This window comes from Rhinatrema bivittatum, chromosome 15 (assembly GCF_901001135.1).
Source record: "Rhinatrema bivittatum chromosome 15, aRhiBiv1.1, whole genome shotgun sequence".
NCBI classification, from domain to species: domain Eukaryota; kingdom Metazoa; phylum Chordata; class Amphibia; order Gymnophiona; family Rhinatrematidae; genus Rhinatrema; species Rhinatrema bivittatum.
This window is the reverse complement of record NC_042629.1, coordinates 55,664,411-55,670,434: the sequence shown is the minus strand read 5'-3', so window position 1 is coordinate 55,670,434 and position 6,024 is coordinate 55,664,411.

Sequence of the window (6,024 nt, the reverse complement as noted above, 5' to 3'; positions counted from 1 at the left end):
TTGAGGAATTTCTTTCAGTCTGAAAGATCCAGTGTAACATCTGAGAGGACGATTGAGTGCAAAGATTTCATTTGAAGAAACACTGGAGACCCCCTCACAGGAGAATTATGAAGATGGACAATACGTTATCCCTGATGTCAAAATCCGGCAAGGAATATTGCATGGAGACTCCCTTTCACCACTCTGGTTTTGCCTGGCACTCAACCTAATGAGTAACTCTTTGAACTATGGATTTTGCCTTAATTCCAGAGACACTAATGATCCACAGATATCACACCTACTGGCTTGAAGATTTATAGCTCCCATGATGATCACTTAGCAGAACAGCTCAGAGTAGGGAAGAGTTTCTCAGATGATATCAGGATGACGTATGGCCTGGATAAATGTACTAAGGCGACGTTCCACAAAGGAAAACTAAGTAAAACCGAAAATGTCTGACTGTGGGCTGAAGCATAAAATAACTTGAGCAGGAAGGCGGGTGCAAGTATGTAGGGGGTGGAGAGTGGATGAAGGAGAACAAATTCAGCACAGGCTACTGAGAGAAAAGACCAGTAGAGAATGCTAGAGGAGACTGATTTTCAACAGCATAAAATAAGATACAAGCTATTATTCAACTTGCAATTCCTTCACTCTTCTATTATTTTGGAAGAGTAGAGTGGCCTGATAGAGAACTTAAACAAGTGTATGTAAGAACAAGAAAACGTCTTCATGCACATCAGGCAATCTATAGGAATCTGTCTATGCCACGATTGTATATTTCAAGAGTTGAAGGAAGTGTGGGCTTTATAGAAATAAAACACATTATACATATAAATCTGTACTTAACTGCATTAACAGTGCTGAAGTATGAAAGGGAGGCAGACAAAATCGGTCTCCATCCCTTAAGCTCAGATGATCGTTTCAGCAAATGGAAGAACTGAGTGAGAATTTACCAGCACATGATAGGAAAGAGGCAAAGGACTTTTCAAAACAAGAGCAAAAACTTTTTAAAGAATCTGAACAGCAGACAAGGAAAGTCAATTGGCAAAAGCATAAATATAGTGGGGAATAGAGAGAGTTGCTTCAGAAACCTCATCTGAATCAAGATTGGACTCGGGAATGGTTAAGGAGAAGTGAGTTTAGACCTCAAGAGGAGAACTTGATCATTGCAGCACAGGATAGTTATGGATTACCGACAAAGATGGTTCATTGCCAGCATAGAAAAAAACGGTAAAACAGAGAAATGCAGATTCTGTAAAACAGAAGTGGAAATGAACATAAGTTGCTATACTGGGTCAGACCGAGCATCCAACAAAAGCCCAGCATCCTGATTCCAATAGTGGCCAATCCAGGTTACAAGTACCTGGCAAGTACCCAAACATTAAGTAGATCCCATGCTACTGATGCCAGTAGTAGCAGTGGCTATTCTCTATAACAACTTGATAGCAGTATATTGACTTCTCCTCCAAGAATTTATCCAAACCTTTTTTAAACCCAGCTACACTAAATGCACTAACTGCATCCTCTGGCAACAAATTCCAGAGGTTCCACACATTGTTGCTGGATGTTGTGTTGATGTCAGAAGGCCTGCATACAGAAAAGTATAATAAAATAGCAGGGCTCTTGCCCTGGAAATTGTGTAAACGTTATATTGTCGCTGCCCCAGAAAAGTGCTGGGATCACGACCCTTAGAGAACTGTAGAGAATGAAGAAGTTATGATCACCTGAGACATATCCATCCCAACAAATGCAAGAAAACCAGACATGTAATGGAGAAAAGCACAAGAACAGCATTGCTGATAGAAGTGCCAGTAACAAGTGACTATTCTGTGCATCGTATGGAGAGAGAGATCTTCAAGTATCAGACGATGTAATCAGAGACCAAAAAATGTGGCAGAAAGGTGCAGAAATTGTACTGGGTGGCACTGGAATGATTAGAAAGAGCTTTGAGGCGCATCTAGACATGTGGCCTGTGTATATAACACCTTATGAACTTCAGGAGGAGGCTCTCTTTGGCATAATGCAAGCACTGAGAAGGGCATTGACAGAGAATTTGAGAGATTGAGATCATACTCAACAATACCCGGAGGTTCGCTCCTGCCACAGTATGCACAAACCTCACCCAGTTTGGAGACGTTACCCAGAATCTCTGTCTTGGGAGAGCAAGGAGTTTTTGGAGACCAGCAGTGGGCCACAACTATTTTGGAAAATGGAGAACCACTTAAACTAGAAGACCTCATTACACTCTTGGGCGCCTTATTTTCTGTCCCCTGGGAGTAAGAATACCCTGGGGCCAAATACTCAAGGACACTTCGATCAAGCTGAAGTGGATTTTTCCATTGAACATGGATGTTACAGTGAGGGAAATGTATTTGGTGCCTTACTACTGACGAACTTTACAGTTAACCTTTTTTCCCCTTTGGAACACCCACCTAAGTGTTATATCTGATTTGCTGGCTCTTACATTTTCCCCGACTAGCACCGTAGAAAGGCTCACATCCTGCGCCTTGGACCCTGAAGGTATTACCTCCCCCACCCCCACTCAGAGAATCCATACTAGAGTTTGGTGAGACTTGGTAGGGATTCAGCCCCGGGACTGAATGTGTCATCTACCTTCCTATCAACCATTAGGAAAGGGACTGTGTTCTCTCTTGAGAGAGTAGCTCTGCCTGTGAGATGGACCCTTCCATAGTTTTTTTTTTCTTTCTTTTTAGCACACTATTCAATGGTTCGCTTCCGTGTCTCAGCCTTCATGGCATCTCAGATGATACCAAGACGGAATTTGGAATTGTCATTAATGTCCATGAGGAGGGTAATTTAAAAAATGATTTATACAGGTTAAAAAAAAGATTCATTTGTGTTGACTGGTTGGCTGAAAAATGCCCACACTCAATGTGGCTTGAATGTTCAGGTGTAGTTTTCCACGACGCATGGACTTCTTTAGTTGCATTGAGAAGAACTGTTCCCCGGTGGGGGTTGGGGGGGTACGTTTAGGTTGTGGCAAATTTGCAAAATCTGTTTGCACTTTCCCAGCAAAATTCTACCTGCAGAAAAAGCAAATGCAAGTGACCGCACGCTCTTCGTTGCCATGGTTAAGTTTTTCAAAACAAAAGTACACACAGGCTTTCACTTTGAGGACTGGAGCAAAGCCTGCAGGAGAGACGTACACGGGGAAATTGTCAAACTGTCCATGCACTGGGACTGTTCCCCCCCCCCCCCCCCCCCCCCCCCAAATCTTGTAATACCTGGCCTATTTCCTTGCAGAAACTGGGTTCCTTTAAAGGAGAGTTATTCAGAGATCGGTTTCTGAGGCCCAAAAGTAACCAGTGGCACAGAGCATAATCGGATCTATAACACACTGTAGTACTTTCAGGCAAATTCCCCAGCTGATTGAAAAAGCCTCTTTGAGAGTAGGAGTTATGAAGCTGAGAATAATGTGTAATTCCTCTCCTTTGGATGCTGGAACCTACTACTGAAAAATGAGAGATCCACTCTCATAGCTGCCCCCTGAATAGCAATGCTCACTCTGACCATAGGAAGGGGTAATCTTCAGACAGCGTTCATAAAGGAGGCCAATTTAAGAGCGCAAGTCCCACCAAAACTACCTCACAAAAGCTATTTGGTGCGCACACATTTTTTCCTGGATTGTTACGTGCATACTGCTCCAAATCCCTCCCCAACTCTACCCCCCAAGAATGCCCCCGCTCAGAGCAGGTAAACGTAGCACGTGAACGTGACTTACGCATGTAGGGTTCCTCGCATATCAATTGGGCAATTTTACGAAAGGCCCCTTCTGCTCATAAAACAGTTTGACACACAGAAATCCCTTTGAACGTTAGGCCCTCAATCGTTATACGGAGGATTCAAGCTGCTCCCTATAATGACTGGGAAGTTGGAACATTTCCCCACCCGCTTGGCAATTTTTAAATTCATGCAGGGCTTTTGCAGGGCCTGCAAACGAATTGTCAAAGGGGAAATTCCTCCCTCTTTTCTTTTGAAAATTCAGTGGTTGGTCGGCACCGTGGGTGCTTCACTATGCCCCACTTTGGTGCCACAAAGCACGCTTTAAGGACTGAAATCCTTGCATGTTTCTTGCTAGCTCCCAGCCCATCACAGCAGGGGTAGGTTTGCCTGCAGAAGAGGGGCACGGTTTTCAGCCCCTCGTTTCACCAGGGCCACCACTTAATTACCAGGATATAATCATTTCAAAATTGCCATCCTCATCCACAAACTATATTTGACTCTTGTTAGGAATATGCAAGTTAACAAAGCAGAAGGTTTCTCTTCTTATTTCCGGTTCAGAAAAATAGTTCTGCCCTGCTTATCTCGCCAGCTCTTTATCACTTCGCCTGGGAAATATTTTCTATTATGACAACCCCAGAGCAATAGGAGAGGCCCAGAAAGCGGAGCACCTCTCCAAGACACAGATTTCAGTTTATTCTGATGATTGGCTCCCAAATGTCTGTCTTGAATGAAGGAAATGTCTAACCCCGGCTTTCTTCTTTGTTACCTGTCATTATATATTCACGTAAAACTACAATCCACTGAAGTTAACTCCTGCAAATAAAGTTGAACTAACTCTGGACAGCTTAGCTCTTTCCTTGAGTTCAGATGTTTAGGTGTGAATGTGTATGCACCTTTAACTTGGATAAATCATATTGTGGCTGTGGCCAAACTGCTTTCTGGAAATTCGTCTCAGTGCATCAAATTCATCTTACATTGTTTGTGCTAATTTGAAAAGAGTAATGCGCACCTTGGTATTGTCCAAAATAGATTGCTGCAATGCGTTATTGGTTGAATTTCCTGGCAAGAGTTTACTCATAAGTTGAAACTGGTCAAAAGCTCTGCGGTCAGAGTTTTAACTGGTGCTAGGTGCAGAGAAATAATAGCATGGAGGAAAGGAATGGAAGTGTAGCCGGGCCAGCAGGAGACTGGGCAGCACGTGACACGCCTGCCGGTGCTCGGCCACACACTGGTCGAGAATCACTGCTCTAGGGCAAACTTTACTAGATCCCTGCTCTACCCTGTTTGCAGGTTTTCGAATTATTTGCAAAATGGAAAACCTTTCCTGATCGTACTTTCACAATATCGCTTATGAAAATGTTGGATGTTGGAAGTCCCGCAGTGGTCAGTGCTGCAGGGATTCTTTACCCCATGTGCTGTACTCAGCAGGTGTAAGTGCATGGGGTAAATCATGTGCGGGGGATTTCAAAATGAAATCCCCAAGCATAAGTCACCTGGGCTGCTCTTACCCCATTCCCAGTGTTGCCTCTTTTGCCCCAAGGGGAAAAGTACATGCTCTGTGGACAGTGAAAACACACTTTTCTGCACGGTGTGGTGTTTTTTTTTCCCATGGGTAAAACACCTGTTTATTTATGGAGCTTCCTTAGTAACCAGTCTGGAACAAGGTTAGTGACCAAACATGTTCTCTTTCATTTTTCTCTAATTGCATTATAAATAATAGTTTGTGAAGTTTCTGGAAGCCTTTTTACAGAGGCAATATGATCTATGATGAAGATCACAACAGTTAAAACAGCATACCATATAAGGGAACGAGCGATCATCTTTATGATTAATCCAGCATAGTTTTATAATCACGAAAGAATGCCTTGTTTCCTACAATACACTGTAAAGCATAGGTGGAGTCAATTTGTTGACCTTATGGAAAAAATGCATTCATATTTCTGAGTCTGAATCACAATATAGGTAATTTTGTGTCTTGTAAAACATGAAGACACTTGTCTTCCCTTGCATGTCCCAATTCATGTGGCTCTTGGTTTACAAGGACAAGGAAAAGTACTGTACATCATGGTCTCTGTTTTCTCTTAGGTCTTTTGTTACTGAAACCTGTGGGTTACTTCAAAGAAAGTTAGGAAATCAATGCTTACAGTTGGCAGCCTTCTTTCCTTATGAGTTGCAGTTTTATTTTTGGATGTTTTTCACGCCTGTTTTTGATGGCCATAGTGGGTGATACCTGCTGATAACTGAGGATGGGAAGGGAAATGAAGGGAACAAAAGAAGATGGTGTTTCCATTTTTACTGGTG